The sequence below is a fragment of the Ammospiza nelsoni genome, chromosome 6 (genome assembly GCF_027579445.1).
Source record: "Ammospiza nelsoni isolate bAmmNel1 chromosome 6, bAmmNel1.pri, whole genome shotgun sequence".
Lineage (NCBI taxonomy): Eukaryota > Metazoa > Chordata > Aves > Passeriformes > Passerellidae > Ammospiza > Ammospiza nelsoni.
The window spans coordinates 20,267,981-20,291,733 of NC_080638.1; the positions used below are offsets into that span (position 1 = coordinate 20,267,981).

At 46.2% G+C, this 23,753-nt stretch overlaps 2 protein-coding genes and 1 long non-coding RNA gene across 3 annotated transcripts in view; 1 reads left to right on the top strand and 2 right to left on the bottom strand.

The window, feature by feature from the left end:
* The window catches only part of LRRC56 (leucine rich repeat containing 56), a 56,932-nt gene extending 55,551 nt beyond the window's left edge, over positions 1-1,381 (bottom strand). The window contains exons 1-2 of the mRNA XM_059474848.1: positions 1,316-1,381; positions 1,072-1,213 (exon numbers count right to left, since the gene is read on the bottom strand). The gene's annotated coding sequence lies outside the window, so the exon portion shown is untranslated. The remainder of the gene's footprint in view (positions 1-1,071; positions 1,214-1,315) is intronic.
* A 16,029-nt stretch (positions 1,382-17,410) lies between these two features.
* On the bottom strand, positions 17,411-22,265 carry LOC132074413 (uncharacterized). The gene is made up of 4 exons (XR_009418611.1): positions 22,177-22,265; positions 19,212-19,293; positions 18,288-18,350; positions 17,411-17,530 (listed from the first exon to the last, which is right to left on the bottom strand). It is a non-coding gene; the product is annotated as an uncharacterized LOC132074413 (long non-coding RNA).
* The window catches only part of HRAS (HRas proto-oncogene, GTPase), a 39,866-nt gene continuing 37,255 nt past the window's right edge, over positions 21,143-23,753 (top strand). The window contains exon 1 of the mRNA XM_059474224.1: positions 21,143-21,481. The gene's annotated coding sequence lies outside the window, so the exon portion shown is untranslated. The remainder of the gene's footprint in view (positions 21,482-23,753) is intronic.

Below are 23,753 nucleotides of genomic sequence, written 5' to 3' on the forward strand. Positions count from 1 at the left end.
CAATACTTTGAATATTGCTTCCAGATGTGAGAAGCTGTAGTCAAAGAAAGGTGTGCTCTCTGGTTTTTTTAAAATATCAGATAATGTTTCTGTGAACTAGCTAGAGTCCACAATCTTTTCCCCTTAATACAGACACATTAGTATTTATTGCATCTACCATGGCAAATCTGGTCTTCTGATTTGTATTATAGCAAGTAATTGTGACCCTACTGATATAAAATAGGTTTTACTTCCAATTTTTTTTCAAGCCCACATGTGACTCCATAGAAGGTATAAAAACACTAACCATTAGAATAGTGAATGAAAATCATGCAGATATCTCTAAATAATTTCCGTGAAAAGCTCATTAATTTTCCTATTTAAAAAAGTAACCTCTTTAAAGGTCCTAGCAAATAAATATTAATCCATTCCCATTAGTGACAAATGTAGCAATCCCAAATTTGTGATATGTTACATAATGTTACTGTTTTGCAGGACTTTTATACTACTTCAAACACTGAGGATAAATGTGATTTCTTTAACTGTGTCCCCTAAGGAACTTCAGTTAGAAAAGCACCTGCATCGTCATCATCAATAATATCATTCCAGTCCAATGCTAAACTCACATCTGGTTTCACATGGAATCTGCATCCTGCTTTATATGGGATCAGGTCCCCTGAATTGTGGAAGAACAGGCTGATGGCATCCCAGGCCATGGGCAGAGCCTGTTCTTTTAGTGACAGCAGTGTACAGCTAACAAACTGAGCTGCCCACAGGAAGGTGTACCCATCTATCAATCCCTTGAGAGGTCAGACCTACAGGAGCATTGTCATTCTCAGTGTTAAAGCCAAAAGAGAGATCACAAAGTCCAGAAAAAAAATCACCACAACAAAAAGATCTCCACAACAAAACCTGTTAATGCCAGCAACTCTGAGATCAGACATGCCTGAACACTGTACATTTAATCCACAATTTTAGGCAAGTCAAAACCAGACAAAATAACATGAAGAAAAGTAATACCATTAAATGGGAGAGTAATTTTAAAAGGTTCTGAAACATTTTCAGTAATTTGTACATTTTAAATTACTTTACCTTTTCTTCCAATGCCACTGCTGTTCTGCATCATTTCCCATTCCTCTCCTACAGAGATTTTAATTTAGTAGTCACAGCTGTTTATCTTCATTTATCTTGACTGACAGGTGCTCATAGTGTTATTTAATTGTACCATGTCCTGCTAAAACAATAGTAAGAACACAATCTTCAAGACAACAAAAAACAAAACAACAAAACAAACCCAAGAGAGTTTGAGCACTTAGCAATTAATAAAGAGAAGTACTTTATTCACTGTAGCAGCAGAAGTCCATGCTCAATAGGGCTTAAAAGTTGAACAGGACACGAAGCAGTAGAGCCTAGAAGAGCTTAATGAAAGCATAACTCATTAGAGTTCTCAAAGAGACCATGAGAAGGTGAAGGACTTGATAGAGAAGGATCTACATAGTTGGGGAAAAAGAAGCTTTTTACTGATCAAAAGGAACACTGATTTTCTGGCAGGAGTAAGTTGATTCTGTGTTAGAGAAAACATTGCCATTGGGGTAGCATGGGATAAAAGTTTAATGTCAATATTTAGCATACTTTCGCTGTATCAGTTGTCAAAAAATATTGCCATGTAAAAGCAGTCAAAATGGAAAATAATAGGTGAGCAGGAACATTTCTATCAGGAATCAATAGCTATATGAGACAGGTGCAGAGCCAGGAGAGCACAGGCCTCACAGACAAGACAAAGGGAGAGCTGAATGTATCCAATTAACTAATTACTGACTGCTAAAAACTATGAGGGGCAAAGAAAGTTTCTTGCTGACAGAAATAATTTTCCATACCACAGAGGAGTCATGAGCTGGGCAGGGACCATACCTGAGCCCTTTCTGTAAGAAGCTGAAGGAACTTTAAAGCCGTAACTTTGGCACTGGCAAGGCTCTTCAGCCCTTCAAGCGCAGCTGAGGGGGCACCATGGAGGAGCACACCCTCTCAGTGTGAAACACCGGGGGATATTTCTACAACTTACACCTGCCCAGGATTGTTTATTCATTAACTTCGTTCTCCTCAGAGCTCCACCAAAACACAAAACTTAAACACGCTGTTCCATCTACCAGAACATAAACAGAGACTTTCAGTCTCAGACCTCAGGTGCTTTTCACCTGCACATAGGCTGGATTGCTACAGTGATGCACATGCCTTGGTGGGGTTTTCAAACTCTGGGAAGCATTGGAGGCGTCCCGCCCCGGGCCGTGCGTCCCACTCAGGGCAGTGTGTCCCGCCCCGGGCAGTGCGTCCCACTCAGGGCAGTGTGTCCCACCCCGGGCCGTGTGTCCCACTCAGGGCAGTGTGTCCCACCCCGGGCCGTGTGTCCCACTCAGGGCAGTGTGTCCCACCCCGGGCAGTGTGTCCCACTCCAGCCTGCGTGTCCCACCCCGGGCAGTGTGTCCCGCCCCGGGCAGCATGTCCCACTCAGGGCAGTGTGTCCCACACGGACACCGTGGCCTCCACAACGGCCTTTTCCCAACGCCCCTTAACCGCCGTGCACAAGCCCTGGGAAAGGAGGGGAACCCAGCCCCAGGCTCACACCCCCACACGCACAGACCCCTCCGGGCTCCCACCCTCTCTCCCCACAGGCCGGTTCCTACCTGCCGGCCGTGCCGGGGCCGCGGGGAGAACGGGAGAGGAGCGGGGAGGGAGCGACAGCGGCCGCCCGTCGCCCGGCAACGCCGCGGCCCCGGCACCTGGAGCGGCCCCCGGGCCCGCCCATCCATCCGTCCGTTCGTCAGTCCATCCATCCTCCCTTCGCAGCGGCCCCGCCCGCTGCCCGCGCCGGGAGGAGTCGGAGAGCCTGAGAGCCCCCCGAGGCAGGAAGGGTTCAGGGCTGGGAGCAGCAGAGCAGCGCGCTTGCAGTGGGAAAAGCGGCGAGGCAAACAGCGGGAGCAAAATGGGGGGAGCAGGGGGGGGCACGGAACTGAGGACAGGAACGGGACGGGAAAAGCAGCAGGCCCTGTGTGGGACTTCGGTGACCTGTGATCGCACGGCTGAAGGAGGGGTTGGGGACATCCTCTGTTCCTCACAACATCCAAAACCTTTGCCGGCCGATGAATAACGACATCATCATGCACAAAGGTGATCCCACACTCCTGCAGTGTGTGCAAAAAATGCAGCTTGTGGCAGATAACACGGCTGGTTTCAACAAATGATTTTGCATTAAAAAAAAAAAACAAAAACAAAAACAACAAAGAAAACCCCCCAAACAACCAACTAAAACCCAAACAGACTGAAAGAGTAAATTTCCAGACCAGAAATGTCAAAAGATTAGACACGTGAGAATGAAGTTTGTAATAATCTGGATCCAACAGATGTGGTTCAATTTTGTTGGTGACATCATTAAACATCTCAGTGCAAGAGGGCAGCTCTTACCATTCTCACTCACAGAAGATACCTACATTTCCACATTTCAATATAGGATTCGTACATCAGGCACCTAGGAAGATGTGATTCCTATCACATCCTCTGAGGTGCTCAGTGGTCCCACAGGAAAAGCCTGTTTTTTCAGGGCTTTACCTTCAGGTTGGTCCCCAGCATTTTCTCAACAACAGCCCTTAGCAGTGTTTCTCTCCGGGGCGGGAAGGCATAGAGTCCTGCTTGCCATGTAGTAGCTGCTGGGTTTTTGACTACACTGCTTGCATGCAATTCACCCCCTCACACCTTCTTCGTGAGGATGTGGGAGGGCAGCAGCTGCTGGCGGATTGCATCAGCATTTCCTCTATAACTACATTCAATTTACTCTAGGGTTTGGAAAACACTTAAACGATAGGTCAGGAAATGTGTTGACTCCCCTCTTGCAGGGTCTGACGGTCAATTAACATGAGAGAGAATCACCAGGGGCCTGATTTTCCAAGGTGATGAGCACACTCAGCTCTACCTGCTGTCATTGCAATCCAGCTGCCCATCTTCACAGGAAGGAAGGCAATGGGCCTTGACGTGCTCCAGGAAGGTAGTGTGATTCAGTGAAAACAATACTGAATCAAGCATCTGCCCCTGGAATTTTATTCCCAACTCTGCCGTTTTTTTCCCAGGTAACTAGCTCAAATCACCTTGACTCAGTTTCCCAACATACACCTTCTTGGGACACTCTTCCCAAATATTATCTGTGGATCACATGTATTGTATTGTGTATGCACACATCTGCATGGCAATTTTCTTCTTTTCCTTGTTTTGCTGGAAATAATCTACTTATGGCCAACACAGTCTGAACTATTTGAAACCAATTGAAGAAATGCATCTTTCCATCACTGAGGAAGAGAAAATTCTGGCACAATTTCAGGGTAGATACAGAAGCTTTATGTCTCTTTATTCAGAGTTACTGTAATTGTGCTGGCACCATTCCCAGAGCTGAGCTAAGGTCAGTGAGAAATCTGTAAATTAATAACTGTGAAGCTGATGTGATGTCTATGCAGGAACCATGTTGTACATTCATGAAGCTTTATAGGAAAGAAAAGTAATGTTTCAGTTTATCCAAGAAAGTTTTAGAATCCTAGTATTGACAATTAGCATACCTTGGTCCGACCTGGAGACAGTGGACCTGCTTCTGATCTCACCTTCACAGGAACTCCAAAATATGTGGTACTCTGCATTAATTCCATTGGTCCTACCCAAATGAACAGGAATTGGGTGAAGCCTCCTCTGAAAGCCAAGCCTAGATAAACTTGCTTTTCCTTTCGGAGTCTTATTTTACAAGAAGAGATTTGTCTGTTCTTCTGGTTTTATTCAGTCACAAGCAACATCCAATCAATCCAGTCTATAATTAATATTATTGATCAATAGATAATCGTTGTTGCTACTTGCATAATTGACATTTAAGGATTTCATTGTCCTACAACTCAGAAACACAGAACCAGAGGGAACTTTCTGTTCAGAGCAAAGTTTTCTGCTATAGCACATAACCCAGACTCATTTAGATATGTATCAGTGTCTCCCCCCTTCTAAAAGATTGTTCAAAGTGTCTCTCTAAAGATGGTTCCCCCTATTGCCTGATCTCTCACCCTCATTAGTAAGCCCTGTAATGACCTTTTTTCTTGTGAGAATCCCTTTTCTAGCACAACTAACAATTTCATAGAATCATAGAATAGTTTGAGTTGGAAGGGGCCTTTTAAAGGTCATCTGGTTCAAGTAGGTAATACAGAACAAGGTTATTCATCTCCATTTTATACAAAAAGACAAAAATCAAAACTAATCTGAGGTTAAGTGGAGAACGCAGCCTACAGTACTGCCACCCCCACCCAGACTGCAGTTCTGCTAGAAAATTTTCCCATCTTCTTGTATTGCATGATAAGCAGAACACTGCCAGCTTTGGTAATTCTTCTGCTGGTTAAGAACTAGCAGCTACTGTAGCATTTAAAAAAAAAAAATCAGCTCAGGTCTGCAGAAACAGCTTTGAAATCTCGACTGTGGCATTAACCTCATGGTTTCACGCGATTGAAGTCACTGTGTTCAGGAGATGATGTAAGAACAGTTTGAACCACAGCAGGTGTTGAGAAGTTCATCCTCAGAAGCAATGAATGAGGCTGAGAGACTGATCCAAAGATCCGGAGGATGACAAGAGTCTGCAAATTGAATTTATTTTTCTGTTACTGCACCTGGCATGAAAAGAAAGGGCAATGAGAGAATTCAGTTAATAAAACATCTTCTCTGATTCAATGAATCTGGGCATTTGTTTTTGCTCCTTTTCACAGGCTTATTTGAATTCATAAACTGCAATCAGAAAGGAAAGCTTCATCAGAAAACATTTGGCATTTTATACAAAGCTGTATCTTTTCAAACTGAACTAGACCTGGAAAAACTTTTGATAACAGTTTTTACAGAGTATTTGAACTCACACTGAAAGATGGGCATCCATAGTTTTATGTTGCCCTTGCTTCTATAAAGAAGTGAACCAAACTACTGATGTCACCAAAGTGACACAGAAACCGTGTGTGGCCTTTGAAGGTGACCACACACCTCTGAGGTCCCGAGCCAGTGCTGAGTGACAGAACCTGTCTCCTCTCACTGCTGCAGGCTCACTCAAGGAAAGTGAACACCCTCCTTGGCTTGGTAAATTTTTGGGGTACTAGAAGGCAATAAAAACACCAAGTGGTACCTTGTCCTGGTGTAGGGTCTCCTAGGGGAAAGGTGAGCTTAAGACAGGCTTCAATTGCGTTGGGATATCTCTTTAGTTTAAATCCTGACCCGGCTCTGCTGGGAGAGAAGAACTCTGGCAGAATCCCACTTACTTTAAAGCAATACCCAGTGCAGATGCCACACCAGAGGGATCTTTCCTTCCTTTGTGCTATTGCTTTAGAAAAGCAGATTCTGGTTCATGACCAAGAGATTCTACTCAGAAGTAGTTGCATTACTGTGCAGTCAAGATGATTGATTGGGATGAAAGACATGGGGTAGCAAAGGTGAGATAGGGCAATGTATTAATATTTGAGCCACTGAGCCAGGACTGCCTAATTCCAGAAGGGTTAATTTCCTATTTCTACCTAAAGTATAATGAAAAGTTGTAAATAAATTAATAAACGTAAAATTTTTCTCCCTTTACATTTTTACAGGAAAAAGGAAACAAAAGCTTCTTATATGAAAAAAATACCGAGAGCCAGAAAAATATGCTTATACTCCCTTGTTTATTTAATTCCTGACTCCAGATGAATAAATGGTGACTTGAAATCCCTGTGTAGAGGTTATTATTTTGTGCCTCTGTTCAAGGCCCTCTAACTTTCTCAGTTTCTTTTGGGTCAAACTATTTCCTGGTTTTGGAAAGCTCAAGGATGCTGTCTGCACACATGTGCTTTTCCAGTGTATGGTATCCTGTCCCATGGTATGGGACAAGTCCAAAGCTTCTCTGCAACTGCCAGATGGTAATTTTTATCAAAGAATTGGTAGGTATAAATCCCATGTTGTTACAACTGTAGTACCACTACAGGGCTTCATTCAGTTTAGCTGTATCACTGTGCTTGTTGTGGTAGGATTCCTCTGCAAGAGAAAGTCTTGCTGAGAAGCCTTAAATATGACAGACTTAAAATATAAAAGAAAGAGCACTGGCTGCAGGATTAACGCCCCTGGGACACAGAATGTCTCTTCCTGATGATATTTATAACCCACACCTGGACCACATTATTGGTGGTCCTTGCATTTCTTCTGGGATGAATTCCATGGTCAATGATTGAGTTACAACTTTGTTTTCAACATTAAAGTAAGGGGAAAATGAATTGACGTTGGAAAGGAGTTATAGTCAGTGACTCTTCCTCCACAGTTTTTCAGGAACAACATTTGTTCTTTTTCATCACTTGCTGCAGTGTAAAGGAACCTGTGGCCTCACTGCACTTTTTAGGTTTGTTTTTCCAAGCAGGATTTAGCAGTGAAATTCATCTAGCTGTCTTCAGACAGGGGAAACAGCAGCTTTCCAATGTGTACTTGCTTTTTGTGCCAATGCAAAGCCACCATAAAATGTTACTGAATCAGAAAGGGGTTGTTATTTTCACTTCCCATTAGTGTGACAACATATGATGTGAAGGAGTGGAGAAATTGGGGCTTTAAAAAAATTTAATCAGGTCAAAGCACCAGTTTGCGTGCCATTACACCCCTAGTTTGCATGCACTTTGCACAGTTCAAAGCTTACTCTGAATGCAACTCATGTACACTGGGGCTTTCAGCCATCACAGCAACAGCACCACTGAGAGCCACGCTACAGACAACAGCTCTGGCAAAAGTCCTCAACAAATCCCCATCCTGCAGGGCAGGAAATAAGGTGGCTGGAGTGCAGTCTGCAGATGTGGAGGGAGGAGATCAGCAGGTAGATAAATGGGGCCAGGCAGTTCTGCAGTCCGGAACAAACACTGTATACCCTGTGCATCCCTGTGCTCACCCAAGTAATCCTAGGGCCAGCACCTGCAGCCTGAAGACACGGCTCCCTGTCCTAACACTCTAAGAGCCAAAGTCCCCCTTTTGCCTTAGGTGCCCTGCCTATCCCCAGGGTTGTTTCAGCTCCACAGTCTACGAGGTGATTTGGGCTTCCTTCTGGCTCAGCATCAGTGAGCGAACTGAGCAAAGGCAACAATGGTCCTCTCTGCTCTGTCAAAGGAACCTTTGACCCTACACATCTGCTGCTGCTGCAGGCAGCTTGGAGTCAAGTTCAGTAAATACTGCACAGGAATGAAAAGTGATGCAACACACCACCATACTATACTGGGATTTTCCCTAGAATTTAAGCAGCTCAGGTTGCCTTTTCCATGGATAGCCTCTTTGGAAAGCCTTGGGATTCATCTATATTTGGGTCATTACCATGTATAACTTCCTCTAGACTACTAGGAAGAATCCCATCCTCATGGAGAATGAAGAATGTTTCCCTGTTCCCAAAATGACAGGAGAGACCTGATTTCTAGGCACTCTCTTTAGAGCCTTGGCTCTGATTCTGCATAATGTGTGCTTAGAAAAAGGACTGTGTACTTACATTCCAGCGGCTAAGTTAGAATAGTGATGAGAAAAGATGTATTATTGGTATGCTTCTGTATGTTTTATGCACGGTCTAAAAGTTTCAGTAAAAATTCAGCTTTATTACCTAACTCAGCATGCTGGCTGAGACCCAGACAGATGTTCAGGTAGGGTTTCCAAGAACTGAAAACCATAAAACACATCCCAGTCCACAGAAATCTTTACACACCTACCCCAAAAGCCTTGCTTAACAGCCTTTTTAAGGTTGGATCTGTCAGCAGCCCCACTGTGTAGTGACAGTACATGGCAGTGACCATGGCATGCTGTCTTCCACAGGGGACTCCAGTCGTGTTTGTAGGCCAGCTCTTTGGCCATGAAAACCTGCACTTTATCACTGCTCTTTGGCCTGAATGCCTGGCCCTTTGGCTAAACATCCTCTTTTCTTGAAACACCTTAGAAGAGACCCTGGGTTAACCCTAATATTGGTTGAACAGAAACTCCTGGTGCCTGAGCTGGGTCATGGGCATATGGCTGAACAAATCCCTTCAGAAGAAGACAGAAATTTAGAATGGGAATCCTCCCATGTCCATAAACTACTGTTATTTTTAGGAGCCATGAAGCTCCTATAGTACTGTGACTTACCTTCATTCACTTCCTTCACAGTCCAAGGAAAGACCTTTCATTCCTGGATTTTCCCACTGTTAGAAACAGAGATGGACTTTTGACAAAGTGAAATGTGTATCCCCCAACAACTCCTGACACATCACCGCTGGCAGAACCCATCTTCCTTGGAAGACACACAAGCTTCCCTTGTCCTGCCCTACAATGGCCACTTCCTATGCCATGCTGTGGTTGTACTAAAACAGACCATTCCAAGTAACCTTGCATACCAAACATTGGCAGCTGGCTGATATCTAAGTTATCAGTTGATTTCTCCCTGCAGTAGCAGATCAAGTTGCAAGTTGAGCTGCTATTAAAAATATAATTTCCTTCTCGTTCTCCTTAAAAGCTAGTGGAAACACAAGTGTCTAGGACACAACTATATAGTCATTGTTTACTGGTTAACTCCTGGCTTGTGGAAGCAGATTTTCCAGGCATAGATCACAGTTTCCTTTTCTAGAGAATTGGGCAGCTGGACATATGCCTACAGCTGTTTGCACGGGTCACTTCTTTCAGATACTCACTTCACAACACATGAGCAACACACACAGCCCTTGGCAACCTGGAGAGTGAAATATAGAGACCTGGGGGGCATGGGGGTGAAGGGGAGGGAAATAAATAACCCCACCATGGGTGTGATTCAAATCTATTGACGTTAAAGGAAGTGATTTCAACGTGCACCATCTACTCTGCAAAGAGGTGCCAAACTAACCCTAAGCTATTGGGCTTTCCAAAAGCCGCACAAAGACCATGTTGATAAATCAGTGTTGTGTTGATGACAACTGTTGTGATAATTCCTGGTCAGTAATCATTAAAATAAAATCCTTGCTCCAGCAGTGTTTGGCTGCAGCAAGTGCTGTATGTAGGTACCAGGGATTAGGGCTGATGACAAAGCTCTGTCTGGAGGGAGAGAGAAAGGAGAGAATAAATAAAGGAATTAGCCTGAGGAATATTTCAACCATGGTTCTGTAAATATCACAGATAAGGAAAGATCTTACAGTAGGAATTGTCTCCAATTTGGACATAGCAATATCTGAGTACTTTTCATCCAGCAAATTTTTAACACTGTCTATGAAGGAACTTTACATAATTTTTCCTGCTGTAGCAGGAAATGTTGCTTAAGCCCAACATTTTAAAATACCTCTACCATGTGGAGATGAGCGGGTGACTCAGGACAAACATGCAGACCTCATCTTGGCCCTTGGACAGGTGCTGTGCTATCACAGTACATTTATGAAATCAACAGGCACAATATGTTTCTGGAAAAAAGCATGCCAGCCAGAGGGCAGATCTGCTTGCACAGTGAGTGCACCTGGCATTACAGGTTGTGCTGCAATCCAGACCATCTATAGGTACCAACCATCTATGAAGGGAGCAGCTCAAAGAGCTGAGACATCCCTCAGGATCGGATGTGCTGCTTGCTGCTGTACCAAAGCCAGCTGAATGACGCCTCAGAACAAGGTGCAATTTTTGTGTCAACAATGGAATCATCAATGCATGTGTCAGCAGGCTTCACACCAAATCCCTTTCTTGGAACAATGCAAAGGGAGTTAAAGGGTATTTTTTGTTGAACCTTAGACTGAGCTCCCCTGCTCCAGACTGCAGCACACAGACAGTGGGAAGTGCGTGCGGACAGACAGGACTTTGCTCTCTAAACCAGGCTGGCTCCTTGCCCAAGCCTCAAATGCAGCCTGTGAGGATTTGGCTCCAGACAATTTGATGGATACTGTGTGGGTGCTGGAGGCAAGAGAAGCCAAGAAAATTAAATATCTGTCTGTCAGTTGCACTGTTTCCTGAGACATTTAATACAAATCCTTCACTTCTGTAAATATACTCTGCATGCTGCAATAGGTAAGGTGTGGTTCTAAGTGTGCTACTATGAGAAAAGCATGCAATGGATAAACCAAAACTGAGAGTGTTTCATCTACAGATGAAATCAGATAGCATCATTCCTTAAAAGAGGTAATATCATCCACGTGATGAATTAATTTATTTCTGCGAACAGGTCATAAATTATATGTCAGCACAGTAATCCCCATTTATCCCATTCTTTGACCTCCTCTGCAATATGCCTACTGAGTCTTTTCTACCTGCACTGCTTTTAACTTTATGAAGTGCCTTAAGCCCTCTGAATTTTGATCATCGATTACCAACAACTGCAGTGATTAAACTGAAGCCTGAACCATCCTCATTACTAAAACCTCACCACTTGCCTTTTCTGCAAATCCCATTTAAAAAGCATTCCTCTCCTCTTCCCCCTTGTCTGCGTCTGAATGAAAAAAATATGTGGGACCATTTCCCAGGGTTAATTTTTAATATTATCCTCACTGCTGCAGCAGATGAAGTCATTTATTATCCAGCAGGCAGCATGCTAACATGCTAGGCAGTGGCAAATGCTGAAGGAGGTGACTCAGGCATAAGCAATCAGGCAGATTTGTGCATTCCCACCTGCTGGATGGCTCAGCACACAGAGCCCAGCACTGTGTTTTAGTTTACCCTACACATGCATCTTCATCCAAGGGACACCTGGATTCCTGCCATGCTGCCAGTGAGCTTTATGTGCTTCACAGTCATGTGCAAAGCACGACCACAGAGGCCAGCCCTGCCTCCACCTGGGCACTCTCTTCCTCTAAGAAAAGTGGTCATCCCTGCTGCAGCAATGTGTCAGACCAGGCAGTTTGGTCCTAAATAACACTTTGTGATCTCAGGCAGACTGGAGTTCAGCCTACCCACCTGTAAAACAGGTTTAATGGTAGTTGGCTTTTTTAATAGAAAAGATGGGAGGATTACTTCATGTCTGAGATCTCTAGATGAGAATTGCTTAGTTGCAGAGAGCAGTTTAAAGGAACAGCTCAAAATTAGGGCCAGAGCAGGCTAGCAGCCCAGTGAGCAGGTAGAAATGACTACAGAAGCTGCACTGTTCTTGTCTCATTACCCAAGAGTCTCAGAAAGTCTGAGATGCAGATGATTCACAAACCAGAAAGTGCTTTTGAATTACTTATTAAGTAGGATTCATGTTGCTTTTACTGCTCTGGGATGCACAAGGTCAGGCTACAGAATCCCTTTTGCCATCTCCTCAGAGTGAAATGTGGTATTAATGGAGGGTTCACTCACCCATGTATCTATCACAGTTGTATTTTTGCCTCCACAGAGTAGACCAAAGGCCACTGAAGAAGTACGTGAACCCTCCCTGTATCTGCAGTAAGCTTTGGATCAGACCTCAGTAAGCCAACAAGAACGTGCAGCTAAACATGCTACAACAAGTTCACTGGCATGTGCTGATCTGCAGGAGAGCCAGTCTGAGTGTGCTCCTGAAAACCAGGAAGACCTTGACTAAGAAGGCAGCAGCTTCCTGCTTAGTCCTCACTGGAGCACCAGGGCTCCTTAAAAGAGGAAAGGGAGCAGTTCTGAACCCATTCCCTCTCCTGTTCACCGTCCCAGAGAAGCCAGAAGGAGGGTATTGCTTTACTCTAAATTCACTTTGTGATCACCTAAGTCCCCTAGATCCCACTGCTAGTAAGCTCCAATGATTAAACAGCTCACTGAAGGGAAAGTACAGCAAACACCTTCTACCCCCACCAAAGCATACTGCTAACGAGAACTGGGAAATCACCCAATGTTAATACAACATCTGGAGATTAACACAGGCTGTGATAGCCAATGGCTGAAATTCCATCAATCACTTGGATTCATGTAACATTTGTGATCAGTGTTTTCGTATGCTAACTTCAGTATTTCCCCAAGTGAAGTCTGCTGACTGAAAGTAGGAAACACAAAGCTGTGAATCAAACCAGAGAAGAAATTTGCAATATGTTGCTTTGGGCATCTCAGCTTAGGAATGTTGCAGGAGGTCTGACTTCTGAAATGTTTAGCACTGGCCCCCTGAAAAGCCTCAGAGAGTATCTGGGTAATTTGCACATACACACACACACACACACACACACACACACACACACACACAGAGTCACACCACTGCTGAGCTCATGAACATCTGCCTGAAAAGTTACCTAGGAACATGAAATGGACATGCACCAGTCCTGCAAGATGCAAGTGACTGCAGGTCCTCTTCTGTTTTTTACATTCCCTGATGGAGAAGCAGCAGAGGAAAGGGGTTGACAAAAATGCAGACAAAACCACCAAGATGCTGTGGTCAACTTTATGGCTTCAGTGTGAGAAAGTTCTGTAATAAGAAAAGGGGTAACTGCCAGCAAGAAGAGAATCTGTGTGAAATAGGTGTAGAAATACTCTGATGAGGTCAACTCTGTCATGTCTCTGACTGAAGGGATGATTTCTAGCCCTGTGCTTCTCTTGAAGGCATTTGTGTGGGAGGACTGTGCCCTCACCTCTACTAGGGATTTGTCAGGACAGCCTAGACAGGATAGTGACACAAGAGCAGAGCCTCACTGCCAGGGAAACCTTTCAGTATCTAACCTGGATCTCACTTGATGTGGGAATACTGCTACCACCATAAGCTCCCAGGGAGCTCCATAACTCAGGATCTTTAGCTCTGACAATGAGCAGCTGCACTGCAGGACAGTGTCTACCTCTGCTATAAATAACCTCAAGGCTGAGGTCACCTATGGACTTGGTTACTGCAGCAGCATGTATTTGAGGAAATCACAGAGAGGGATGGAGGGAGAGCTGGAAATGCTGCACAAGAGCATCAGGAAGAGGCTGCCACAGAGGAAAACACCTGTCCATAATGGAAAGGGACCAGATGAGCAAGCTTTACCAAGGTTGGGTAGGAATAGAGCATACACTGGTGTGTTAAGAGCACTAAGAAGCAGAGAGATGCAGGGAAGGCTGGATTCTATCCTCCTCTCCAGTCTGATGTATTGTATTGTATTGTATTGTAATGTATTGTAATGTATTTCTGCTTCATATCAGCTTTACTTGCTTGCACAGATAGGAACCAAGGCTCAGGGCATCTCCTCACAGTAGAAGGAATTTAGTGAGGGAATTAACAGAAGAGAAGGCTCAGCAGCTTGAGCATGATGATGAGAAGGAGGGCTGCATGGTAGGGTTAGAGACAATGTGTGGCCAGTATATTAAAAACAGTCAAAGGAAAAGGAACCAGTAGTTTAACTGGATAAACACAAATGTCTTTAATTCTATCTAATTCTACCATGTGTGCATGCCTGAATCATGCTGTGCAACACTGCTTTGAAATTTCTGCAAGAAAGACATGTAGTTAGCAATTGTTCTTTGATGCTGATGGAAAGAAAATCAGCATTAGCTGATGAAGAAGAAGAGTATCTTAAAAAGAATACCAATAATCTTTGTGTCTTCTCCTGGAGAATATGTGGGACGGTCTGAGATTTCAATACAAACTCATCTGGTACAGAGAGGCCTTGAACTACACAGATAAATCTGTTGCACATCAGTGAATGCAGAAATGATATAGAGCACAAGATATTCCTTAGCAACTCATCCCACTTCCACTCTGGAAATCTGGCTACTGCCAGCAAAAGTGACAGATGACCCAGAGCATGGTAAGTGATCCAAACTGTCCCATAAAAAAAACTGGTAGCGTATCAGTTGCAAAGGGTTCAAACTTGTCTGTAGAGTTTGAAAAAGAAAACCACATGGGGACTAAATATCACAAGGGCTTCTTAACAAAAAATAAGGCTTCCAGCTTCCACAGACCTGAGTTACTGCTGTATGAAGACAAAGGCAAAAGCCCAAAAGTGCAGTGATCTGAAGATCAGGCTCCAAGGGAATGATTGACATTCCATTCAGGCTGACAGCTAACAAAAGCTCCTGTACATATGCCAGCAAACCACCGCCAGGAAAATCAGTGTTGCTCCCAACTTGCAGATTTCTGCATTACCAGGCCTCCTACTGTAGCTGACCCTTGCTGATCTACGCTGGCAGGCACAGCAGAGAGTGGAAGGAGACACAGGACCTCACCAACCCTGGCAACTCTTGATGAGGTGGGGGCATTTCTTGAAAGAATCAGTGTTGTTTCTAAGTGTCTCAGGCTCCAGATTCAGCACATGATCAGCTACAACTCCCTGGAAAAAGCACAAATAGCCAAAAAGGACATTTGCTGGGGGCTTAAGCAAACACCCACAGGAACAATCGGGACACTGCAGAGGGCAGTGTGCTTCAGATCAGACTGAAATTGTCAGGCACCTGTAGAAAGCCACTCTGCTTGTAAATACCCAGAGATCAAACCCTTATCTCATCTCTCCCCCCTGCTCACCCCACACAGCAAAATCTGAAGCCCAACCATTCCATTATCCACTCAGGGGAGGGCCTCATGTTACCAAGTATTGCATACCACATCTAGGGAGATATGATAGCTTTTCATTCCCACAGTGTCTCTGGAAGGAGTCTGACTGGGAAATGACCAGTCTCTGAATTATGTCTTGTGTGTGTGTGTGTGTGTGTGTGTGTGTGTGTGTGTGTGTGTGTGTGTGTGTGTGGGTTGTGGGGATTTTAATAGCAAAAAAAGGAATCAGCAGCTGTCTGTATTTTTAAACTATGGAACATGAATCTCCTTCCACTTCCAAGCTCTGATTACAAAGTCTTTAATTTCTGCGATTCCAGAGCATCATCTCTGCAAGTTTCTATTCTCAGTTCAAAATTGACCAAATCCAACTGTTAGCAAAATTTATTTCAGTCAACAGAAATCTTTTCTCTCTCTAGTTTTGGTGGGGCTTGAGCCAGGCACTTGGCAAGATGCTGCCTTGTTTATTTCAAAAAGGAAATCCATCATAAGAAAGATCTTGTCCTGGATCAGATAACACTCCAGAAGTGATGACTTTGCTCTGCTCAACAAAAACCTTCTGCAGCATTTCAAATTATTTGGTTGAAAGAAACCTGAGCACAATTATTAAGTAGAATTTAATCCAATATTAATGCCATTATTTTAGGGATTAAAAACAAAGTGGTCCCATTCACTGCTTGAGTCATCTGAAGCAATGCCATGCCTTTGGAGATTATATAGAGGAAGATTTTGTTGATTTATTGAGGACTGATTAATTAATTCAGTGTTTTCTTTTGTTAATTGATTATTCCAGGAGATCTTTCCAGTTCAGTGTCAGTCTTAAAAACCCTTTGCAGCTGGACTGCTGCTTCCAAATCTTAAGTATCTCCAAGATTCCCAGGCCCTTGAGATGCCAGTACACATTTGTGGCATTTAACACTTGTGATGTCTCTTGTGGCTCTCTCTTGGTACAACCTGCAGTAAGGATAAGCCCACTGACTTTTCCCAGTCTCTAGGAAACTGTGTTAAATTATAATGTTGAACAGTTTTAGCTTGGTTCCTTTGAGATGACTTTCATTTATCTCAAGGTTTCTTTGTGTTGCAGGAGACTCAGATTTTTCCCAAGTCTTTTTATAGTCAGTCACTCACAGTACAAGAATTCAGTGTCAAGAGTGAACTCTAGCTTTGCATCTCACATAGATTCATCTGATACATTAAGAGTTTATTTTCAAAGGCTTCTTTCCAAGTCATGCTATTGTCAGGGTTTGTTATCTAGCAGCATTTTCTCTACAACCTCACCAGGAAGCTAGAAGAGAATTGTCCATGAGTCACAAGAATTTTACCTGTGCATTCAGCTAGGCACCAGGCAGCTCAGAAAGCTGGCCACTGTTTCTCAAGCATTAGCACTAGTGCATGAACAGCATAAATTTTAACTGGGGGAGAGTGTTTTTAAAATAGAAGGGGGAGCATACACTTCAGTCCATCACACAGTTGGAGCTGTATTACTTGTGGCTCAAATCAGTAAAGGGATTAAGAAACTTTGAGCTTTTCCTTCACTTTTCAAATCTGTCACACAGAAGACATCCTTTCCAGCTCCAGAGTAAAGCATACCCTAGATCCACTCCAGATCTGTACATGAGCCTACCCTCAGCACAGGATAGTTCTGCTGGCCTCTGTGCACAAACAACAGTTTTCAAAACTGTCCTCCTCTGAGCTAATAAACTCAGCTTTTATTTCCTTCCAAAGTGGTAACTGTGACAGTTTCCCCTCTCTGCCCTCAGCTGATTCCCTTTGCCATTTCTACATTCACTTACTAACCCAAGCAAGCTGAGTGGAAATGAGTCTGTCCTTCCCAGAAGCATCCCTGTAAAGAGAATGGGTTTGACTTACTTCACTTAAAAAAGAATAAAGAAGGACAGTAAAATAATGGAGACTGTCAGAGAATGCAAGCCAAATTAATTTCAGAATTGGTTCATCCCTTACTGGCATCTTCAGAGTTGCATCAGCTTGGAGGAAATGGATTTGTCTTTGTGTTTCTGAGAATCCAGCCTTCTGAACACTTCCTTCTTTCCTTCTGACTGCACTTCAGCTTTGATCCAAGTATCAGATTGGCTCACAAGGCAGATGACTTGCACTGAATCGAACACAAACTTCTACTGACAGATTCTGCTACCTAGATGATGCACGACACACAAGTGAACAAAACTGATAAGGTCTCAGCTTCTTTCCCTGTTATAGTAACAAAGCACCTTGTAATGATATATTTTTTTCTGTTCCAAAAGCTGGTTGCCATGATAAGTTACTTGTGTTACTCTGTCAGATACTACAAAGAAACAATTTGCATTCCCTAGAAACATAGAATTTTTTAAAAGTTGATTACTTATCCGTTTGCTTTCTGCCATGACCCTACTCATTCTCTAAGCTCAGGGAGAGATGGGCAAGAAAACATCCCAGTATGAGATAAGGACTTGCATGTTTCTTGAGTCTAGTGTATCTTCAGGAGGATTAAATTAAAAAATCATGAAGAATATTGTGCCATGGGGAAGCAAAACTCACAGAGATCTCTGCTTTTCTCAGTATGCTGTCAGAGACATTGTCAGAGGGAGCACAATGACAGAGCCTTCCTTGCAAACACTTTCCAGTAAAGTTTCAGTCACACAGAAAAAGCATGCATTCAGGAAAACAGACTAGGGTGAGCTCAAATGCCATGGAAAGAACCAGAAAGCAATCTGCATGATTAAAAGTCAGGTGAACTTGTAGATACGGTGACAACAGGAGACCCAGAACAACAATAGCAATTGACACCACTAATCTACTCTCTGTGTCTGCTGAGAACTAATAAACCCTCCAGTATATAAAAAATATATGGTGGATATCTGGATGTATTGAAGTATGTATCCTTGTGAAGCTACAAAATTACTGTTACCTACTTTGCTGATGATTTTGATGATCACAAGAAGACTTTTTCATGTTCTTTTGAGTTTTTTTACTAGGGAGAAAGAAAGAATAATTCAACTTAGGTGTTTCTAGTAAAAATCACTCCAAAAAACCTCCAATTTTAAAAATGTAGCTTTGATCTGTAGCTGATGAGGAAGTTCGGTTGCTCACTAAGGTCTTGGCATGTCTGTATGTCACACAGTGGACAGCTAAGTTTATGTCTTGTCTACAGTTCCCCTCTCACAGAAGTTAAAGCGGAGTGAAAATATCAAGGAGTTAATTTTGGGCCACAGTGCCTACAAAAATCAGTAATGTACCTTCACAGACTGAATTTAGTGTGCTGGTACAAAAAGCCATGACAGGATAAGCATGTCAATGAGTTATGGCCTTCCAGCTGCAAGCTGTGTACATTTTGGTGAGAACAATAATGAAAAATTGAAGGTATGGGAATTGAAGGTATTTCAACTCCACTGCACATTTTGTTTTTGAGTTTTACTGTGGCTGTAAGGACCTAAGATACTCTCACTTTCCTTTTCATTGCCCTGCATGCCAGTGGACCCAGTACTTGGTTAGCCTTCCTTTCCTGTCAAGCAAGGCTCACAACAGTTAGAGCACTGCAAGCCAGACATTTTCCAAGAATTAAACTCAAATTTGGAGAAAAGAAGGAATAATCTGCTCAGGAACAACAATTTTTTACAAATAGAATGGGCTATGACCTCAGAAAGTCTATGTCCGTGCTCTGACAAAAGCATGGAGTTACCTTGCTTTGCCACAGCTGAGGATCTAGTCCCAGTATTTTGCTTTTTTATCAAAAAGTAGAAGGGGAAAGAAGACACTTTTAAGCTATTATCACTCTCTGTGTCTTTGCAAGTCTGTGCCATCACCCCTCTGCCATTGTGGGGTTGTGACTCACCAATAGGTGATTCCGTCTCTGTCTTCCAGCAGTCTGCAAACAAATAGTCCTCAGGTATCTTACAGCCTGATGTGATCTGGCACTGAAGAATGAGCAAGAGAGAGGCAGTTTCAGTCTCCTCCTCTGGTGTTTCTTGGTTCTTGTAGGTCACTGAGAAGCCCAGGAAGCATGAAACTGAGGTTCCCCCATAGCTGTGCCTATTTTACTACCAATTTGGCGCTTCCTGACAAGTTCTTCTGGGCCACCCAGGTACCAAAAAAGAGAAGCCTGTTTTCAGGGTGCTTCAAAAAGCGAGGCTTCTGCATGCTCCAGTACCCTGGCAGCTCGTTAGACACGGCTACAACAAGACGAGACAGGTAGCCCGGAGAGGCGGCGCACGGTGCGTGCGTGTGGCGGCCTGCGGAGCAGCCGCTCACCTTTGTGCGTGTGTGTGTGCGCCGCTCTGCCCTCGGCTCGCTCGGCAGCGATGCTGGCTCTCCCTCGGCTGCGGCCCTCGCCTCCCCGCACAACCCAGAGCTCACTCAGAGTCAGGAGGGCTTGTTAGAAGCAAGGGAAGAGTTTCGAGGTATGTTAAAAGCTTCAGCCTTTTTGTTTGGACCTGTCTGTTTGCGTGCTGGTTTTTGGAAAAGTGCTCCAGCAGGTTTGTTTGTGCTGGTGCAACACGTTTGTGAGACCTGAGAAAACCTGCACAACTCTCTCTATGGGTATCCTTAGAACGTGTTTAATCTGCTCTTGATACAAACTCTGCAGGGCATGAGCTTTCTTTTTATTATGTGTCAAGCATAGGATCTAGAACAATGGTTTTTCGATAGATTTTCAGATTACTAGATACTTTTCTTATGGAAACAATAAATTGTGAAAGTGTGCTTGAAACATATGTCAGAGAGAACAGTGCTTTTCCAGTACCAGGGGTGCGTACTTTATTTGGCATCATATTCTGCATCAAAGCTTGATTACTTCTGCAAGCTGCTGGAAAATACAGTGACTATGCAATCCACTCTATCCAGTTTCCAAATAGTAATAGGGGAATCAGAGTGCCCAGAGTAGAAAACATCTGGTGTACTGTGACAGAATGGGACGCACTGCATTGACAGACCCAATTTCAGGACATGAAGCTTGAGTACCTCAATATTTACTAGCTCTGCTCCAGTGGTGCTCTTTGAGGCACACAAATAGGATCAGACGACAGCCTTTCGACATGCTTGGACCTTCATCTGAAATTGCAATAATTCTGCTCAGACCGTGCATATCTCTGCTGCTAAGCCTAACTGAACCCCATCTGCCTTAAACAGAGCCAATTCAGGCGTCTTTCCTTTGTGGCCTTAATTGCACTTGAATAATTTGGAGTCATCTATTTTTCTAGGCATTTCCAGGGGCCAGATGAATGCACCCTGTGAGCCGAGTTTAGCGCATCGCGTTATCAGGCAGGACCGTGACCGGCAATCAACGCTACATTTCAGGGGGCTCCGGTCGTCCTCCCCAGAACGCCTCCGTGGGGCGCTGACAAAGGCAGCGCAGCCCCGGGCAGTCCCGCGGGGAAGGGCGGGCTGCGGGAGCGGCGGCCGCCAGGCCTTCCCCTCCCCTCGGGTGCGGGGCGCTCCTGCGGAGGGGCGGCCGCGGGCCGGGGAGCGCAGACGAGTCCCGGCGGGGAAACGGACGCGATCCCGGCGGCTCCCGGAGAGCGGAGGCAGCAGGGGTCACCCGCCGGGGCGAGGCAGCGCCCGGCCCCCCCCCCGGCAGCCGCCGCCGCCGCCGCCCCAGGGACCGCCCCGCGGCCGGGCCGCGGCGGGCGGGCGGCGGCGGTGACTGACAAGCGGCGCGGCCCACCCGGAGGGCGGAGGCGGCGGGGGCCGCCAATCAGGGGCGGCGGGCGGGCGCCGAGCGGCGGGAGGGCGGGGCGCGGGCTGGGCGTGTGCCGCGGCCGCCGGCGGGGCGCGCTCCCGCTCCGCTCCCGCTCTCCCCGCACGCACATTGTCCGGGCGCGGCGGCGGCACAGCGCCCCGGCGCCCCGTGCCAATGCGGGGCGGGCGCGGCACGCCGGGGGCGCCTCCACCACCGCGGTGGAAACTTCCCCTCGCCGCAGGGCCGACGCGCGGCTGAAGCCCCCGGCGGGGAGGAGCGGAGCGGGGTTTCGCCCGCCTGGGGGGACGCCTCGTCTAGTTTGGTTTTTCCTACATTGGAAGGGCAAAAGCGAATACTGTTACCCGGCTTTAAACTTCCGTGCTCCGCTCTCCAGGACGCGCATCCCGCCCGGCGGGGTGGGCGAGCCGGTGAGTGACCGCCGGGAGCGGGATGGCGCGGGTCGCGGTGGGTGGGACGCGCCGTCGCGCAGGGGCAGCGCCCACCGGCTCAGCGGGGACGGGTCGGCAGCGCCGCCACCGCCACCTGTTAGCGGGGCTGTTCCCCCCCCCCCCCCCCCCCGCCATCGCCGCCAAGTTCGTACTCCCACCGTGCTCCGGCTGTCCCCGCCGTGCCCGGGGTGGCGGTGAAAAGGGACGGCCCCTCGGCCCGGTGGGCGGCGGCGGGGCCCGGGGTGCTGGGGGCGGTGGCGGCCACCCACCTGCTCGCCTGGCCGCGCCATGACTCTGCTGCCTGGGCGCTGCCTGCCGACCCGAGCCCCGGCAGGCCGCCGGCGTGGGAGGGTGGTGGGGTACCACCGAGCGGCAGCTTCTGTACCCCCTTTCCCCTCCCTGCTCTCTGCCCTCCAGCCCCTGCCCTCCTTCTGCACCCACTGTGCACTCCTCCTCTTCTCCTCCCAAGCTGCAGCCCTTTTTCCTTCCCTCCCTTGCCGTCCCGCTCCCTTCCGTGTCCCTTAGCTGCAGCAGTGTTCCCCTCCTCTTCTTCGCGCCCCCAGTTTGCAGCCCACTGCACCCGTCTTCCCTCATCCCCTTGCATCCCTCACACTGCTCCTGTGATGCTTCAAAGGGCGAGCCCCAGACTCCCCACTGTTTGCCAAAGCAGGTACCTGCTGGGCTCTGACACCCCCCGGGAGAGGCCAGCACCATGGCGGTGCCAGGCCCGGGGCGAGGCGCGGAGGGGGCAGGCAGGTGGCGGAGGCGCAGGTATTTGTGTGCAGCTGCGAGCAAGGGAGCGAGGTCCCCCGTTCTGCGAGCATGCGGCTCTGCGGAGCTGGTGACACCTCCCTCCTTTCCCTCCCTCCCTCCTAGGGACGCTCGCCGCCGGGGCTCTGCGGCGTGCCGAGGCTTCCTGCGCCCTGCTGCCCTGCAAAGGGTGTCGCGGTGTCCGCGGCTGCAGCATCTTCACCCCAAGTGAAGGTGCATCTGATAGCTCGCTTGGCCCATACAGGTCCCGAGTGGGAATGTGTTTAAAAATTACCTCAAGCAGTGGACAGAGCCTGGAGACAAAAGAGGTGATGAGAAGTCAGAGTGGACTGGTGAACTCTGGAGCTGCTGGAGAAATGCTTAGGACAGCTGGAAGCAGGACTGTGCAGCAGGGATGGCTTGTTAAGCCATTGCATGGCAAGTTAAGCCATTGATATTCCAGTGTCCTAAGTTGGATGGTCATATCTGTTGTAGCCTGTGATGTGCAAGTTGCTTCTGGGTAGGTCTTTGAAATGCAGAAGGGGTACAAACTCCTGGTGAGGCTGTGTCAAGATGTACTTCAGTCTGGTTGGCATGGGTAGGATGTGCAGCTTGGAGCAGGAACTGGTTTTGAATGGAGGAAAACACATGAGGTTTGGTGTGTTCTCAGCTAAAGAGTTGCTGTAGTCAGAATTGCTGATATGTTCATCCTTCACGGCTCTGAAGTATTTTAATTCTACAGCTGGTGATTTGTGTGATTTCTCCAAGTGTTTTTAAGACAGCCATGTCTGAATCCATGTGTATCACCCCTCTGTTTGTCTGGTCCTTTCCTTCTCCTCATAAAATGTCTTTCCTGTGTGATTAATAATGTGCCAACTGTTTCATTTCAGCACTGGGGAGGCTGATGCTGATTGATTTTGCTGTTCAGTCTTCTCGGTGGGTCTGGAAGCTGATGGGTGTTATCACTGCAGAAAAGTCTGCTTTTGGGTGGGAGCTGTCAGCATGTCGTTTTTTTATCTCAGCGAACCTCTTACTTCTTTTAATTAAAAAGAGATGAAGTATGCGTGGTAATACCCTTCGTGTTTACATTAAAATGATCTTGTAATTAGCAATAATTATCTCAGTTTGGGATATTGCTGAGATATTTAAACAGGACTTATGACCTGAGGGACACTTTTCCAGCCCTAGGGAGTTGCCCTTGTTGTGGTTCTCTCCTGTGGTGAGTTTGATTCAGTGGTGAAGGTAGAACAGCAATGGGAGTAGCCTCGTGTTCCTCTGATGTCAGCCTAGAAAGCCATGGCCATGGTTTCCTCCTGAGCCTGGTTCTGCTCCCCAGGGCTCCCTGGCAGCCCTGCCACCACGTGTGTGGAGATGCCCTGCCTTTGATGGCTTTCACCCCATGGTCTGACAATTCTGAAGGGGACTTTGCTGTTGTCTTGGGGGAGGGAGATAAAAACAGGCTGAAAAAATGCCAAGTGACCTTTTTTTCCCCCTGGTTCTC